The sequence below is a fragment of the Mus pahari genome, chromosome 19, assembly GCF_900095145.1.
Source record: "Mus pahari chromosome 19, PAHARI_EIJ_v1.1, whole genome shotgun sequence".
Lineage (NCBI taxonomy): Eukaryota > Metazoa > Chordata > Mammalia > Rodentia > Muridae > Mus > Mus pahari.
In genome coordinates this window covers 40,464,797-40,484,030 of record NC_034608.1, presented here as the reverse complement: position 1 = coordinate 40,484,030, position 19,234 = coordinate 40,464,797, and the positions used below count along the sequence as shown (strand labels likewise).

Genomic DNA, 19,234 nt, shown 5'->3' with positions numbered 1-19,234 from the left:
CTCTCTCTCTCTCTCTCTCTCTCTCTCTCTCTCTCTCTCTCTCTCCTTCCTCTCCATTGTCATTTTGCTTTGAGCTACTGCACTTGCAAAGAATTCTCTTGAAAACAACTATTCATTGCCCCTCAGGGTAACATACGTAGCTGTGTTTACAGACACAGGTGGGTTCTGGAACTGCCCAAGGTGATGCTCCTAGCAGCATCGGAACGACTGGGGGGGGGGGAGCGGTACTCTCTGACAGTGCTGGGGCTCTTGGTAAGCACTGGTGAGGCAGGCCCATACAAGGATCATCACGTTGGAAACAGTGTCTAGGCGGCTCCTCGATGCCGTCCCCTGTAGCCCCGCCGCTTGGCTATTTCCTGAGGTCCACAGCACATGGTTCTACCACTTCTCACTTTAGTCCTTACCCGGACCTATGATGCTCTGCCAAATTTAAATGGATAACCTAATAACAGAACTACTGTTTTGTCTGGTTTAAAAATACACTGGGTCCCACCTTCTTTCTCTTGTACTGAATGTGACATCCCGGACCATGTGAGGTGGGACTGGAGTTGCAGCCGTGAGTCAGACTCTTGCTAACCACCTCTAGTGCGGCACAGGTAGCAGGGTCACACTTGATCAGTTCCGGCCGCACACCCATCTGTGTGGGGTAGGCCTCTTCTCAGGGGTCAGTGAAGCGCATGCCTTAAAAAGTAGGTTAAGAATTTGAAAGAGAGAGAGGAGAGGAATTTGGGAGGATTTGGAAGGAGAAAAGACAAGGGGAAATACTATAATTAAATTATAACCTCAAATATAAAAAAAATTTAAAAGTAGGTCAAATTTTTCATGAGGAAAATAATATGTACTTACAGAAAAGAGAATAACGAAGACTGTTTCTAGCTCGCTACTTATCACGAAATTTTGTGCTCCCTGCTTTGTCCGGTGGCTGAGACCCTACTTACATAAGCTTCCAATAGTTGTCTAGACAGGCTCAAATCTGCATATCCATAGAGGTTAGCTATAATGTAAGAGAATAGGGGGTGCGGGAGGCTCCCCCAAGGAAGGGTGAACAGAACATACAGTTAAGGCGGGGATGAGTGGGAACTGAAACAGGGGAGTCAAACAGGGAAGCCAGGCGTTAAGGGAGGGAATATAAAAAGGGATAGTTAGCACAATGGGCTATTTGGGGGGCTATGTAGAAACTACCACAGTAGAAGCTTCTTAAAATATATACATATATAAAGGAAATATAAATGAAATCACAAAAATGCGGGAGACAAAACCCCAACTAGATATCTCTCACTCTGCCTCCCCCAAGTAAAACCCCCAGTGCCAGAAAGCTGTTGGCCAACGAGGTGCCATGGAAACCCCAAACAACTCGGGTGATTGCCGAGATTACTGGTCGTTCCCCATAAACTGATGGTAAGGCCCTATCGCTGAAGATAACAGTTACATATCTCATTGGAAACAAAGTAATGCTGGTGCCTAACTAGAACCTTCACCCCACCCCCACCCCTCACGCCTGCTGTTGCCTGGTGTCCATGGTACTGCAAAGTACCCTGAATGCTACCAGAGGAGAGGGGTAAACATCAAACCAACCACAAACCCTTCAGTCTACAACAGTGACCTGCCTGCACGATGCACGGGTCCAATGGGGGCACAAACGCTGTGGGAGTGACCAACCACTGTCTGCTTGGATTGAGACACACCTCATGAAACAGAACCCATGCTAGGCACTGCTCAAGTGGCTGTGAATCTGAGACTAAGTCATAGACCTAGAGGAAAACTAAACACTAGTGTTTTGCTAAAGATACATTGTAATAAAATGACTGCACACGACATTCACGATCTCTGCACACAGCCAGAGATCAGTATCTCACTCAGCTGCCATCAGAGAAACTTCCTCTGGAAGTGTGTGTAACTAACACAGCGACCCACAACTGGACAATATGCAGAGAGTGAGTGGCCTTAGAACACTCAATCCTAAATGCAATGTCTTCTTCAAACCCTTCCCACCTCAGGGATCAGGGATGTGTGTGGAAGAGGAGGCAGAAGAGTGTAAGAGCCAGAGCGGATGGGAGATACCGGGAAAACAAGGTCCTCTAAATCAGCTGAACAAGGCACATATGAACTCAGAGACCGAAGCAGCAAGAACAGAATTTCACAGGTTCAAGCCAAGTGCAAACCACTAGCACAGGGAAAATTTAAGTTTTCTCCAATGGAGTCTCAGTGGGTAAGTAAGCCCATGCCCCAAAGTAAAAGGCCAATGCACCAACGCAAAAGAACTCAATGGTGCTTTTTATAGATGTCTTTCTTTTGTAGTGCTTTGTTTTGACGTGTAAAAAATCTTACTAATTTTGCTTGTGTGTTATTTTCTGTTGTGTGAGTGTTTTTTCTGCTTGTTCCTTCTTTTAAAACACATCTTTGTTTTCTATAAAGAGAGAAGGCAGCCAGGTGGTGGTGGCACACGCCTTTAATCCCAGCACTTGGGAGGCAGAGGCAGGAAGATTTCTGAGTTCGAGGCCAGCCTGGTCTACAGAGTGAGTTCCAGGACAGCCAGGGTTACACAGAGAAACCCTGTCTTGAAACAGAGAGAGAGAGAGAGAGAGAGAGAGAGAGAGAGAGAGAGAGAGAGAGAGAGAGAAGGCATGGATCTGGGTGGATGGGAGGTAGGGAAGATCTGGGAGGAGACCAGGAGGAGAAACCGTGGATCCGAATCTACTGAATGAAAAAGTATCTTCAATTAAAAATGTTGACTAGAGAGAATGACTGCTTACAAGTGGTATAGAGCATCCTGTTCCCAGACACATATATAGAAATGTTTTCTAGATATAACAGGGCCGACATCCATGTGAACTCATAGAAACTGTGGCAGTATGCGTAGCGCCTGCAGAGGTCCAAGCCAGACAGGACCCAGCCCTAAGAGGGAGAAGGGGGCATGAGCGTCCATCCCTAACCAAGAGTCTAGCTATCTCTATTGTACACACACACACACACACACACACACACACACACACACACACACAGCATGCCCTCACAGAGCCTTTTTTCATTATCATCATGAAAAGCTTTGATTGTACTAAAAGCTAAACAAAGTGTAACAACAGATAATCTCAAAAGTTTGTGTTTTCTATCCAAGACAATTCCTTCAAGCAAAAAAACTATAAAGAAGGCTGGAAGACAAGGCAAAGACATCACTAAGTTAAGATGCATTTACACGACCTGCAAAATAAAGTCAGGGGGTCAGTGAGGGGTACTGTTAGGAGTCACCTGTACAGGAACAGGGTCATAAATAAACAGTATTTTATAACCTAATTTAGTCACTACACATAGAATATCACCATTTCAAATGCTATACAGTTTTACACTACTGTGAGTTACTATAAATCAACCTTTATATTTTGGGCAGTATTTTATTGAATTAATAGGTAATTCTTACATTTTCTAATAATAAGTAAGAAGCTTCCCCCGAGCCTCTGTGTCCCACTCTAAGTCCTTGCTTCTCCGCAGCCTCTGTGTCCCGCTCTAAGTCCTTGCTTCTCCGCAGCCTCTGTGCTCCGCTCTAAGTCCTTGCTTCTCCCCTGAGCCTCTGTGTCCCGCTCTAAGTCCTTGCTTCTCCACAGCCTCTGTGCTCCGCTCTAAGTCCTTGCTTCTCTGCAGCCCCTGTGTCCCGCTCTAAGTCCTTTAGAAACAACTACACAGAGGCAGGGCTTGCTATTCCAAGCCACACTGTTACTTCTAATGGCACATCATGAACTGGCTTTGAACTGGTTTTTGAAACAACTTTATTTTTCCAAGAAAGAAATACCAAAGAAGAATGCCTATTCAGTAGCTCCTCTTTGTACAGATGAAAATAGCCTTGTTTTGGGGGAGGCATGATTGGCCCAGATCTGGAGACACACTTCATAATCATATGCTGTACTCTGAGCCCCTCGTTCCAAAAACAGCCCTTTGAGTTCTATCATTAAGAAGTTAATGATATATTTGGATTTTTTTAAACCTACTGGGTATGCAGTTGAGACTTTGGGTGTTTAAAGGATTCTGCTAAGATTCATGCAGGATTCTAGAAATCAGTTCTTTATGACTTCTGGATTGGTGAGACGCTTCTGTCTTAGTGAGCGACCACCGTGCTCCCAGGGTTTCATATATTCTGAAACTGACACAGATGTACCAAACCAAACAACTTTTGCAGCCTGGTGCCTGAGGCTTTCCCACATAGAATAAGAGCCCAGACCGGAGCAACCATCAATATTCACACTTCCTTCTCTCCCTCTCTGTCCCTTCACAGGGAAAAGTAGAGTTTGAGCTAAAGTGTCTGTACCTGTCCTTTTCACTTTAAGGACATTTTAATGGTCTGAAAATGTGTAATTAATTCTATCTATAAAAGCCAAAGATTCTACCTCTCCTCTTTCAAGTGCTAAAATCCTAAGGCATCGTTCCCTGGCTAAGGGAGGGGATGTTCTTTTGGCTACAGTGGTGTTGCTCATCTGATACTTTTAAAACAACACTGAAAAACCATGCCCTCACAAAGCCCTTTCTTCATTAAAGCCACACAAGCCTTGTACTAAAGGCTAGACAGGGTGGTTATGTTTTCAACCAGAGGCAATGCCCTCAAGCAAAAGCTACAAAGGAGGATGTAAGAAGGGCAAAGACATCACTAGATTAAGATGCATTTACATGACCCATAAAAAAGTCAGGGGTCAGCATGGGGGACTTCTAGGACACAATAATTGGCTTGGGCAAGGTACCAATTGCTACTTGCTCAAGTCAGCAGAACACATGAAACCCAAGAGGGCAGAGCCTTGCTAGCTCTGGACATGCTGACTGAATAATCCAACTCCACATGCCTGCTCTGTGCACCACTGGATAATTTGCTCCAGAAAGGAGTGTCACCTGAAACAAGTCCCTATCCTGAGTCTTCAAAGGAGGCGGAGTGCATCATACTATGCTCACGCCCACTTCAGGTCTTTCCATGCAGCCATCTACTTCTGACCACAGCATGCTACCCACTGACTTGTCTCTTCCAGTGGAGGTGAAAGAGTTGGGAAACCAGTTAAAGTCACACTTTGTCCGCAGCTACCTCTCTTCTGACAGAGACATCATGAAGACAGTGAATGATCTAGTCAACCGTCTGTGACAGTGACCGTGGGCTAGTGGTGGAGTTAACTGGGAAGGGGGAAATCTGCGTAGCAACACTACTTAAACCCATTACTGTACGCCTGACAGCTTTAGCAACACTACTTAAACCGTTGCTGCATACCTGGTATACTGTAAAGCCCACATTACCACTCATTTCTCAGCTCTCTGTAGCTCCATTTTAAACTGCTGCTGCTGGAGCTAAAGCAACAGCTTAGCAGCTACACTGGCTATTCTTCTAGGGCGCCGGGATTCTGTCCCTAGCACCCATGGCATACACTCACACATACGTACATATGAATAAAATTAAAACCTTTTTGAAAAGTACTACCAAGGCAAGGCTGTGCTTCCGTGGGGAGTACTTACTTTTGTATGCTGTGAGGCCCTGTGTTCCACTTCTAGCACAGAACCCCAAACAAACGAACAAACAAAGCTAGGCACTGTCTTAGTTACCGAATCCAGGTAAGTCAGCGCAGTATTTCCCAGGCTAAATATTAAGTGACTGAAAGAAATCCAGAGTCAAGGCAGGGTTAGAGGAACTTTGAGAGGTCATTTATCTATGGACTTCAGAGAGAATATGAAAGATATTGCAAGTAAATATAAACCCAGGTTTATGTGACTCCAAGAAGAAAAGTTTAGTTTACAGCATCCGTGTCCACCTTTTGTGATAATTTTCTTCCTAGTACCCCATGCACAGGACGTCAGAATCACCTTAGAGCACTGTTAAAACAGCCTTGCACTCCAGCCTTCCCACTTGGAATCAGCAGGGCCTGAGAATCTGTTCCCAGGTCACAGCCACACCTTGGCAATCACTGTACCCGACCCTTTCACACGCCAAAGGGGAGCACACACCAGCTGTCCATCATTATCCTTGGGATGGACACACATACGTATCTGAATGAAAATGGCAGAGTCTCTTCTAGGCTAGATAGCAGAAGCCCTCTAACCTCTTACTGGAGCTATAACTTCTAACGTGCGATTTCCCCTTTCTGGAGTCCCTCCAAGTTTCTTCCAGATGTAGAGCCATAAACAAGACCCAGAACCCGAGTCAGAGAGCTGCCACAGCCGGTGTCAAGAACTGAACGATTCAGACCAATCCCTCGTATTCACACGCATCAGCCGCTTGTACCCACGCCTGCCTGGGTAGCTTTCCTGCGTCAGGTGCTTCTGGCTCTCTGCGGGCTGCAGTAACGTTTCACAGACCTTCATAACGCTAATCTTCTGAGAAACTCAAGACGCTGCCTTAAAATATCAGATAGATGACCCATCATTTTAAGACAGAGCAGGGCCAGGTGGCATCCAAGAGAGAAAATATAACCCTGAGGAGGCTGCTTCCCACTTCTCCGGTGGGTCTGCTGCTTCAGGTGAAGTGAACCTTCAGTGGCTCCATTGTGGCAGGAAGGTGTCAAGGCCTGGGAGTGGGCTCTAGGATGCCCCACTTACCCACAGTTGCTGCCTAGGGCAAAGAGCCAGTCCCAATCCCGGGTTGCAAATGCCAGGATAAACCGAACTCCGTGGTGCCCTCCACGGGCCCCATGCTCTCACCTCCCACGTCTCCCCCCCCCCATTGTCTTCTTGCCGGTTTGTTTACTGCATGTCAGGGCCCCCCTTTTTTCAGCGCTGCGGCTGTTTAGCACATGAGCTCTTTTCGAGTGGGAACTATGCTCTCTTTGTGTATTGTGTCTGCTGTGGAGGTGCTAAGCACATGCTGAATAACAACAGCAGGCCCAGTATTTCCCAGAAACATCAGCATTCAGTAAGCTATGGACCGCAGTCAACACAGGCGCTGCATAAGGCTTCACTCGCCCGGCCCATTCCCCTCGCACCTCACCTAACACAGCTGAAACGAGGTACAGAGAAAGCTTTCTGCCAGATTGCCTTTACAAAGAATGTTCCAGGGATGTGATCACTGAGCAAAGGCAACCTGCTACAGAACATAACTGCCTGTATCCATACTGAGAGAGCCCTCCGATGGGCTCTGGAGAAGTAACTCAGAGCCCGAGTGCCTGTGAGTATTTGAGGTCTTAGATTCTGTTCACTGCCCCACACAGACAGACCAACTGACCGACCAGCTAAACAGACAGGCTGTGAATAAAGTAGAGCCAGGCAACAGGCTTCCTGCTGGGCTCCTCAAAGCAGAAGGTTGTCCTCTGTAATTAAAGGAATCAAAGTATACCTACTGCCTGGGCTGCTGTCAGGTCAAAGCCTCAGGAGAGCGAGATCTAAAGAAGCAAGGAGGAAGGTAAGAGGGCAGGCAGGCAGCCAGCACCTACAGGACCAGAGGTGGGGTAGAGAGGCGGCCACACACATGGGTCAGAGCTGGGCTCTTCCTGCTGCATGGAGATGACCTGAGTTTCTTAGCATGTGACCTCGCATCTGTGACCACGTAGCTGAGTCCCTTGTGACTGATTACATTCTAAGGCACAACAAGCCAACAGAGCTTCCACTCATGACGGACCTCTGACAAGTGCCCCTTGTGTCGTGGGCACAGAGGAGTACTGCAGAGTCACAGAACCAGCCAGCCACACGGAGAGCCAGCACGTAAGTCCACGCTGAAGAACTCCTCTTCCACTCTCCTACATCCTTCTCACCGTACCACTAACGCACACTCCACAAGTGTCAATGAGCATCTTAACAATTTGCCCAGGAACACGTGCTTCCCACTAACAGATAAACCTCTTTCTGTTACATTAAAAATGGATAAATTCTAATCAGCTTTTCTTTGGGGCAGGATTAAAAACTACAATGGTCAAATTAATTTTAGCTTGAAAACCAGCACAACTATAGTACACCACTGCAAACACTTCCCAGGGGCCTCAGAGGTAGGGTCAGGGGCTGTAACATGCCTGTGGGGACATGTACACCCTGAAGCATCTGCTGGGACAGAATTCCTTCTGCTCAGGGTGACATGAGTGACTTCTCTGTTATACTTACAGATTTCTCTCCTGCTCAAAAAGCTAAGCTTCAAAAAATGTTTCTCTCTAAAAATAGCCTAGGAATTCAGTTCTATTTTCAATTCTTACATATTTTTCCTACTGAATGCACCACTGAAAATTCCCTCTCATTGTTGACACCTTATGTCATTTGTATTTAAAATCAGGCAATTCATAACCTCAAAGAAGCCTTTACATACCGTTTGGCAAAATGGGGACATAGCATTTGCGACAATAATCCTGGGTTTGTCTGTCTTTGCTTGTCGATGGGCGCACAACTGTTTCATTAAAGACCAACATTCCTAAAGCAGGTGTACTTTACATGTTAACTGATAAGGGGGCTTCTTTCTGGTTCTGATATAAACAAGCTGCTTGACTTGAAGTCATTCTACTTTAAGTGTAAAAGTAGTTCAAACTAAGCAAGGTGACTTGGGTTTGGTTTAAAGTAATACTGAAAGTAATACTGAAATTCCGTTCACTTCAGTCTAGATCTAAGTTGGGACTGACCAAACTGAAAAGCAGTTAGAGCTTTAGATATGGTGGAGAACTCAGTCAATCAGAGCGCCCTTTAAGTCGCCCTCTGAAACCTTCCTTATAGCCTTATTTTCTTTAGGAGAATAAAGGTCTATTTTCTAAGAATAAACTTTTCCTTTTAGAAGATGCTTTCCAGTGTAGGCTTAGGAAGGTAACACTTGCTAGCTTCTTGTTTCTGCAGTGTATCCACTTTTTACGCTTCCCCCCAACAGTTACTACCCCAGAAAATAAAGTTTAGAGACACACTGTAAACATTTCTACTAATCTAACATTTTAACATGCAAAGTAAGAGCTAATCTACAGTTTTAAAAAATAAAAATTAAGAATCAAATACTTTCTCCAAGGAAAATCTGAATATTCTGAGACATTCAGGGCCCTGCACATGTAAAGAAAACACTATACCACCATTCTGACACAGCCGGGTTGTAGATTTCCCAAGGCATATAAAATTACCATGATAGTCACTTTAGGAAGATTTAAGGTATGAAGAACAAAGAAAAGTCTTAAAAATTCCCAGAGTACTCACAAGTAGTTTGAAAAGAAATCTGAACCACAACTCTTCAGATGTCTGCTCTCCGGATCATAAACACAACCTGAAGTCTGAAATAGATAGCTATCGCACAGGCCCAGAAGTCACATTTCAGCTTACTAACTTCTACTTGGGTAAACAGTTTTACAACTCATAGAACAAACGCTGGCTAAAATTAACTACAGCCGAGCAGCAGGCAGGAACACGCTGGTTTGCATCATGTGGGCTGGGATTTATTCACTAGGACAACACTGGTGTCCTCTTTAATGGGAACCCCGCCAAGGGGCGTGCCCTGCCGAACAATGCTCGGCATCATGAGTACGCTAATTACTGAACTCAGTTGAATAGTACTAACTTACTTTAAGTCGGTTCTGCAAGTACCAACAGAGAGAGAGTCATACAGTCTTCCCCGGGTCTTCTCCAGAACAGGCATGCACTTGATGTTCAAGCACACTCACACCAGACGGCTTTGGCAACCAGGTGGCAGTGGTGCCTGCTCTTCGCAGCACATCTGAGAGATTACCCACCAGCTTTCAGCTTTTCTTCTGTGCTTCCCAAGGAGGTGCTGTGAGGACACACGTTCCCTTAAAAAACAAAACCCACCGCTGAGAACAAACAAATGCGCTTTAAAGCGCATCTCACTGTGCGGCTGGCTACAACTGGAAAGGAGGTCCTCTACTGGAACCAATGAACATTCTCAAAGCATACTGAAACCCAAGCAAACAGTTCAAGCCTCTAAGAATGCAGCCAATATTTAAAAGAAAACCAGAACACAATGCATTGTTTAAAACCCACCAATGCTCTCACTGACTACAACACAGAACAAAGGCACAGTCTGTAGCGTCTAACATGGATGATTCGGACTGGTTTACTTTAGGCATTTCAGCTCTGATGGCAAACTTTGCCCTGAGTGGACACTTCATCAATCAAACCTCCAGTCACACACACCCCCCCTCCCCCCAAGGATACAAAGTAACTCAATGGCTGGAAAGCAACTGGATTACACCATCTTTCTCTAAAACCCTCCATGACATCATTCCATATTTACAGTACACCTAAAATCCTCATATCTTCTCAGCGCTACTTGTTTTCCTAACTTAAAAACACCATGTCAGCTTAGACTTCAGGGGACTTATTAGAGTCAACACCGCAAACCTAGGTCTGAGCTCATGGTCTTCAGCATGTCCCTCTACAGCAGTGGTTCTTAAGCTTCCTGGCTGCTACTCAGACAGTTCCCATGCCATGGTGACCTCAACCGTAAAATTACTGTGTTGCTACTTCATAACTGTAATGGTGCTGCTGTTACGAACTGTAATGTAATGCCTGATATACAGGGTGTCTGATGTACGGCCCTCCAAAGGGCTGCAACCCACAGGTTGGAACCATTGCTCTATAGCATTGCATGGACCATTGAAACACAACCAGACTTTATTTATTTATTTATTCATTTATTTTCCAGACAGGGTTTCTCTGTGTAGCCCTGGCTGTCCTGGAACTCACTCTGTAGACCAGGCTGGCCTTGAACTCAGAAATCCGCCTGCCTCTGCCTCCCAAGTGCTGGGATTAAAGGCGTGCACCACCACCGCCCGGCTCCCAACCAGACTGAAGAAACACAGCCTGCCTGTGCTAAGCATGCCTAAAGTTGCCGTTGCCGAACTCTCACTGGCAGAAACTGGTACTGCTAATAACTGGTAACTCCTCACGTTGTTCATAAAGACTGCTGGCTGCACACCCGACACTGCCCCGTGTCCAACCAAGGTTCTTCAGAGAGTGCACACATATCTCTCTGTAACAGCCGCTGGTATGTGCTCTATGTCACTTCAACCAAAGCTCCTGGATGTGGGCACTGTCATCCGCGATGACAGAGAGTAAGCTATGCTAATCAGAAGGCTAAACTCTAATTAATAATCATTTTCAGCTAAGTTACTTAATGCCAGAAGAGGACATTGTGAGATTGATTTTGGCAGAATTATTATTATCCTCAAATCCCTGTATATAGTAGCAAAACGTTTTCTCTGTTCTAATCTAGCAAGAAAAGCCGAGCTGACCGTTGCATCTGGTTTGCTCCATAGATGATCCAGACTGCACTGGAAGGTCTACTTTGAAGCAAGAAACTCTGAGCATTCTCGAGTTCCTCTTACGTCAAACACACAAAGTGTGAGTCTAATGCTTCCTTTAACAGCAGCCACACATGCTGAAAATGGAGGAACCAAAACCTACAGGGAGAACAGTGCACCCCTAACATACTCAGACACTGGCAGCCTCTGCTTGGTTAGTGAAAAGACTTCTTCTAGGTCTAGAATAGGTGTATCGAACCCCTGATACTGCAAAGTTCAAGCTGGACAACGTGTGATCGAGTTATATTTTTTCCATAAAAAAAACTCCTATTTTAATAAGTTTATTGGGTTATATTCATAGAGATCCTTAGGGTACATTGATCCTCTGGGATTCAAAGACTAAAGATTTTGCATCCTCAACCTCTAAACAAAATGGCTTGTGTTCATTGCAACAAACGAGCCAGAGGAAGGGCCTCTCCGAGGCATGGCACTCAGTTACAAGACAGTGGAGCGGCGCTGGGGAGCTCCAGCTCCAACACCAGGGAAAGGGACAGAGATGAGAACCAAAACCTAGGGAGTGAAGGAGTTCATCTCAGTTATCAAGTGATGCTGCAGAGAGCCCAGAGCACACAAACCTTGGCTCTTAAGTGAAGACTGTTTTCTGATGAAGTTGACATTTAGGATCCACAGTAAATGAACATTCCATATTTTATTTTGGAGTCCTCAAAGAGTCATGGACGGGAAAGAGAGAGATGAAATAGTCCAAAATATCTAAAAACTGCACCTAGACACAGCAACAAGGAGTCAATTCTGAGCTCTTTATAGTTGATCCAAATATTGAAAGCAGTAGAACTAGGGGAAATTTCAGGGTTTACAAGGGTCCCCAGTTTTTTAGAGGATTATACAAAACATTCAAATCCTTAACAAAGTGAATGCTTAAAGAAAGAAAGAAAGAAAGAAAGAAAGAAAGAAAGAAAGAAAGAAAGAAAGAAAGAAAGAAAAAAAGTACCAACCCACGGGGGAGGAAATTCATTGGACGGAAGCTGTAGGCTTAGATGTAAGACACCACCTGTGGACTATGTGGCATCAGGGGCTTTGCTGGCCTCTCTGTGTGTCTGCTTCCTCATAGGTTAAATGGTGACAATAATGCTGACATCAAAGGATGGCACAGAGCTCCATGAGATGGCTTCTACACTGGTCTCCGGGTGCTCTCAATAAATGGCTGTGCTGTCGGGATTGTGTCATAGCAGCACCTGGTGAAGATCAATTGGGCATTTAATGAGCGAGGATCAAAAGATCCTCTTTCAAAGCTCAGAGCTTCAAAATATGAAAAGTTGAAAGGAATTTCAAACGATTGCTAAGCATTCCACAGAAACTGGGTGTGCAAACGCTCTTAAAACCACGTTACTGCGGTGATCTTTTTAATTTTCCTCTATTATATCACTTAACATGTCTACTGTTGGGAGGGATTAGAATTCGGGATGCTGGCTAAGGAATTCCTAAGGACACCAAGCTGTAAACTATTGCCAGAGTGTCTCCATTGACTCTAGCCTCACCACTGGGCAGTCCCTTCCCATGCTGACTCTGGCATGGTCATAAGGACAGTAGTAAACAGTACCCAGAACCTTGTTGTTGAGATGGAATATCACTCTGTAGTCCAGGATAGCCTCGAACTCATAATCCTGGTGTCTCAGTCTCCCAAGTGGTGGAATCCCCAGCACAAGTCACTAGCACCAGTGTATTAGGTGTCTCCTCACACAGCAAACACTCACAACACACGTGCCTTCATCTTAGCTTCCAAAGGATCACACTGGAATTATCCATAGAAGACTTTAGTAGTAAACTGAGTATTATATATATATATATATATACACACAAATGCAGAACTCCAAAAGATTAAATAGCCTCTCTTCACTATTCATTTTCTATCAGTTTAAAAAAAATGTAAATAACTAGAAAACTCAAAACATTTTTTTAAAAGCCTCTGATAATTAGCTACTTCATCATAATTCTTTGATGTCATTTGCATCAGGGTTTTGAGAGTGAAGGCAGTGTTATTACTGCTGTACTTGAATAGTTATTTCATCTATTGTTATTAAAACTTTCTAGCAACTGATTAAAAGTTTTATTTTGATACCTATTTTCCCTACAAAACTACACGCTATGAAAATATTTTCATTATGGTACCTATATTTTTCATATTTAAAATTTTTCTTATTCCTTGAGAATTTCATATATATATATATATATATATATATATATATATATATATATATATGTATATATACATATATATAATAAAATATCTGAAGGAAAGTATACTAGAATTCAGTTAGGAACTTTATTTTTTTAAAAGATTTATTTATTATTATAATTAAGTACACTGTAGCTGTCTTCAGACACACCAGAAGAGGGTGTCAGATCTCATTACAGGTGGTTGTGAGCCACCATGTGGTTGCTGGGATTTGAACTCAGAACCTTCAGAAGAGCAGTCAGTGCTCTTACCTGCTGCCATCTCACCAGTAACTAGTTAGGAACTTTATACTACAAATAGTCATGCACTCAGTATTTTTAAGCCATTGACTCTTGCTACTTTGAAACATCCAAGCATTTGCAAGAAGCTTAGGTAAGAACAGCAAGACGTCTATGGCAGCCTTGCCTTTAAGAGTTGTACAGTCTGAGTCAGGGCAGTGTACATTCACCCTTATGAAGAAGCAAGCATCCAAAGGGCTAAGAATTCACTCTTATAGGAATATAGGAAAAGCTGCTTCCAGGGGTGTTAACCATAAAAGGTATTTTGGAGGAAACAACATTTGAATTGAGGCTTCTGCAAGCAGATCCAAGTTTTCAGCAGCAAAATAATAAGGAACATTATACAGAAGTTAGAACCACAGAGACAACAAAGAGGGAGTAATGACAGCTAGACTCAGCTTCAGCTCTGTCAACTACTGTTTTCTGGGCCACTGATGTCACCTGAGTTCTCCAAATCTATGCCATGAAGCATCCAAAGAGAGGGCAGGGTCCACGCTGGGTGCCCCAATCCCATGATCTCTAAATGAGGATCATAATTAGCGATGCCTACAGTGTGATTATGAAGGTGGAATGAGCTGTCTGTGTGTGCAGAAGAGTGCCTGGTGTAAGCATTTTGTTAAATACATGCTTACACATGCACAATGAGATGGAGAGGAGACAGATGAAGGTATGGACTATGGATAGATGGATACGTTCTCCATTCTCCTCATGTGTGTGTGTGCGTGTGTGCATGTCTGTAATATCTGGGCATGAATCCAAGGCTTTGTGCATGCTAGGCAAAGGTTCTACTACTGAGTTACATCCCCAGTCATAGACAGATAGATAAACATGGATCTAGATTTGTAGATACAGATTTTTAAATATTTATTTTGTGTGTGTGTGTGTGTGTGTGTACCTGAATGTATCGTGGTTGAGGGTATGTATGTGTACCATGTATGTGCAGGAATCCAGAGGGTCAGGAAAGGCATTAGATCCCCTGGAACTGGAACCTCATGCAGCTGTGAGCCTCCATAAAATGGCACAGGGGATGGAACCTGGGTTCCCTGATAAAGCAAGCGTTCTTAGCCACTGAGCCTTCTCTCCAGCCTCATCCTGATACAATTTTATCAGAATTCTACCATGGAGTAGAAGGTGCTGAATGTGCTTTAAAATCCCCTCTTCTCTTTTGCCTTGCACTCATAGATACTACTTATACTGGAGTACAAGGCTCAAACATGTCTTCCTGTTTCTCAACACCGGCTCCTTCAATTACGAGAAGTGAGGCTGTGACTGCTCTAGTCTCAGACAAGGTTTCCTCCTTTCTTTCAGGCAACAGTTCTGTAGCTGGTAATACAAGTTGCTGTGCCTCACACTGCTACACAGACACAGCATGGCCACCAGCTTCAAAGGAAGGAGTGTTAATGAATGGAAAAACAAATATAGGCTTATTACGCACAATCTTCATTTTTATAATTTATTGTTGTTTAAGCTAATGTAAAACAGGAAATCTTAAATGAACTCTAATTTGAGAATCAAAAGCAAAGTCAGATATTAGATTTAAAGTCACAGTAATTCAAAAAGTACATTAACAAAGGCTTGCTAGTTTTAGGCTAATTTTACATGAGATAGTTATAGCTTCTAACTAAAATTACTGTGTGTGTGTGTGTGTGTGTGTGTGTGTGTGNTTACTGTGTGTGTGTGTGTGTGTGTGTGTGTGTGTGAGTGTGTGTGTGTGTGAGTGTGTGTGTGTGTGTGTGTGTGTGTGTGTGTGTGTAGTACTAGAAATTGAACGCAGGACATCATGTATGCTAGTAAAGTGTCTGGCACCACAGTACAACCCCAGCCCTGAAAATACTTTTACTTTCCTGCCTTGAAAATAATTTTAAATGTAGTTTTATTACCTGAATCGGTCTCTGTTTTGAAGATGAATAAACTAAAGACGGTTACCAAGTTATACTCAGAAGCTGCTAAAAGCCTTTGGAACCACCCCTGCCCCACCACGATGAAATAAATATTTTCTTGTAATCATATCTGTATGACTTACTTGCTTAGAAAACTTATTTTTCAGAAACATGGAAAAATAAAACTTTACTGATCACAAATCAAACTTCACTGCTTATTTTCTGTTGAATTAATGAGTTATGCTAGATTGAGAATCATGTGTCCATTTCTCAGTTTACCTTATCTAAACACAGGAAAACTTAAGAACCAGGCAACAACAACAACAAAAACAACTGATTTCCCAAGGTTTATTTGTTTGTTTGTTTTTGAGAACTTTCCTTTTTCTGATCTCTCTATGTAGCTCTGGCTGTCCTGGAAACTTTACTTTGTAAATCAGACTGAGCTAAAACTCACAGAGATCCACCTTCCTCTGCCTCTCAAATGCTGGGATTAATGGTGTTACTTACTAACATGCCTGGCTAAGCATTTAATTTTTAATTTTCCCCTTCTTTTTGTTGTGACCAGACAAGATCCGTTTCCAACCAGATAACCTGAGAAGTTTAGGGGAGGCAATTTAAAACTAACTTTAAAACTAACATGGAGATGGAATATTCTGGTTACATCTGGCTATAATCCAACAGATGGCTAATGCTAGTGATGTACTTGAGTGTATCCTTAGATATAATATACTTCGTTTCAAAAGTACTCCAAGGACTACTCATTTCTTAAAGCAACAACAAGAGACAAAAACAAAAACCCCAAATCAGAAGGATAAGCAACTTAGGTCTAAGAACTATAAAAACTCAATGATTATAATAATCCAGGAGGTTGTTCTCATAAACAGAGAAATGGGTTCTCTAACAAGCACTGGTTCTCAAGAAAGTGGACAAAGAGTCCTGGGACAAGCTTGGTTGCTGTATACTACAAAATAATAGACAATATTCTGTTTTAGACCTTACTGTTTTCATTAGAAGAGTTGGTTCCTATCTTTCTTTGACATCACATTCCTCAAATTGCCAGGTGAGGACACATTTCCCAGTTCTTTGGTTCCGCCTTCAAAAAGCTCGTCAACAATGACTGAAAACTACCCTTTCTCATCTCCTCAGCTGAGAACCTTTCGTGTAGACTGTGTTGAAAAAGGCGGCTCTCTAAAAACCCTGGTTCCCTTAAAGCTAAGAAAAAAATTCTGTTTAAAGGCTAGATGGAAATGTAAGAGTAACACCCATAAAGTTCAACCATTATTTTGGTTTTTAAAAAGGAAAAAATTTACAGGGCTGGAGAGATGACTCAGCGGTTAAGAGCCCTGACTGCTCTTGCAGAGGTCCTGAGTTCAATTCCCAGCAACCACATGGTGGCTCACAACCACCTGTAATGGGATCTGATGCCCTCTTCTGGTGTGTATGAAGACAACAACAGTGTATTCACATAAAATAAATAAATAAATTATAAAAATAAAAATGAACTAAAAAAAGGAAAAAAAAATCTGTCCTTCTTATTCACGATTATTAAAAAAATAAGCAGCTACTTCGATGGCAACAAGTAAGATACTTGTTGAAGATCCCCCTTCGAGCTATGGGTGTGAAGATCATATCAAACCAGAAGCCACTGCTGTATCGGTTCTGAATCAATATTGCCTCTCGTGGTGGTTAGTGTTCATGACAAAGAATTCAGATGAAGGGAACATAACAACTCCAGACATCCCACATCAATATCCAACAGTCTCTCTGAGATTGTTTACAGAAGAAGACAATTTCTCTCAAAAGCAACTTAAATTAATCATGGGTTCTGAAAAAAAAAATGGGAGGAAAAAAATCACATTTAAGCTACTATTCTTTAGAATACATAGAAAAGGGATATTAGAAATAGCCAAGGGTTAGACAACAGTCAGAACACAAAGGCTGGGAAAGAGCTCAAAATTAGCAAAACACGTCTGTCTATATCTGACTATCTCAGTAACTAAATTAGAATAATCTGCTGCGTCCAGGAAACAGCAGGCAGTATCCTGATTGCCAATCCCATTCAAACCCTGAGGAGACTCAGGAAGCACGAATATGCTTTAAGATTCACTGATACACAACCCTTGAGACATCGTCTTAATATTTTTAGTCACAGATAATAAACTTCATACACTTTGATCCTTCCTAATTGAAAACTTATTATTATTGCTGTAATTATTTATTCGAATGTGTGTGTGTGTGTGTGTGCGCGCGCGCGTGCGCGCGCGCGCGCGCGTGTGTGTGTGTGGTCAGAGGACAATAAGGAGCTGGTGCTAGAGAGCAGATCATGAGGCTGCCACAGGTGCTGGCAGTCCAGTCCTCTGAGTCACCTTAACGGCTCTGGTCTTCCTTTTTTTTTTTTTTGCAGAAGTATGAATAATGACAGAAGACTACAAGTCTGCTACACTTCCTAACCAGCTCAGGGCTGTTTTGCTCACATACACACACCCATACATTTTCTGACCCTTCCTCCACTCCAGGCAGGATGCTGCCTGATCGTTCTCACTTACCCGTCCACCAGGGAAATGAAATTTGGACGTCGGGGTATTCTGGGAAAGAGATCTATGAGTAACTGTTAATACAGAGCCAAAGTAAGGGGAGCATGCGCCTTCTTCCACAGAGTGGAGAAGGCATCAGAGACGCCCAGGTGGAGGGAAAAGTGGAAGGTATTCTGGAAGAGCTATTAGTACAGGTAAAGGCTGAGGCAGGGGACTGTGTTCTGGAAATAGTTTCCCTGGAGTGTAGTGTCTCAGAGCCACACGATAAAGGACTGGCTTGTTAGCTGGGCATGCGTACACCACAGCAGTCCTCACGATGAGCCTGTATACCTACCTCTCCTCCCTCTGCCATTCCATCTTCTATAGCTCACACTATCCATTATCCTGCACAAAACTCAACTCCAAATGGACCAAAGACCTTAACATAAAACCCGAAAAAGTGCAGGGAAGGCTTCAACTCATTTGGCACACAAAAGGCACTAAGGTTGACAATTAATAATATGACTTCACAAAGCTGAAAACCTTCTGCATGGCAAAGGACAGTATAATTTAGGCAACGAACACAGCTACTTATTGATATGAGTGTACCCAAAGAACTGAAAAAAAAAAAAAATCAAGAAAATGACTCAATTAAAAATGGGCGTACTGATCCAGACAGAGCTCTCAAACGTTTAAACACAGATGGTAGAGAAACACTTAAAAGAAATTCTTAGCCATCAGGGAATTACAAACTAAACTACTCACGGCCAAGATCAATAAAACCTATGACAGAGCAGGCGCTGGTGAGGACCCAGGGAAAGGGGACACTTACTCATGGCTGGTGGGAGTGTAAACTGGTTCAACTATTACAGAAATCAGTGTGGAGTTCCCTCACAAAACTGAAACTTGACTTGCCTCAAGATCCAGCTAGAGAACTCTTGGGCATGGCAGTGGTTTGAATAAGAATGGCCCCCATAGGCTCATTCATCCATTCAGGTGAAAAGTCCACCCGGAGAGAAACTGAAAAGATTAGAAAGATTAGGAGGTGTGGTCTTGTTGAAGTAGGTGTGGCTTTGTTGGAGGAAGTGTCATTTAGGGTTGGCTTTGAGGTTTTAAAAGCCCTGGCCTAGGATCACACTTTCCC

At 43.3% G+C, this 19,234-nt stretch overlaps 1 protein-coding gene across 7 annotated transcripts in view; it reads right to left on the bottom strand.

The window, feature by feature from the left end:
* The window catches only part of Slc20a2 (solute carrier family 20 member 2), an 87,142-nt gene that overhangs the window by 47,806 nt on the left and 20,102 nt on the right, over positions 1 to 19,234 (bottom strand). The window contains exon 1 of one of the 7 annotated variants that reach the window (XM_029531694.1): positions 9,468 to 9,522. The exons of 4 other annotated variants lie outside the window; for them this stretch is intronic. The gene's annotated coding sequence lies outside the window, so the exon portion shown is untranslated. Of the gene's footprint in view, positions 1 to 493; positions 649 to 9,105; positions 9,307 to 9,467; positions 9,523 to 19,234 lie in introns of those variants that run through there. 2 more of the 7 variants (XM_029531693.1, XM_029531698.1) reach the window with 2 other exon arrangements.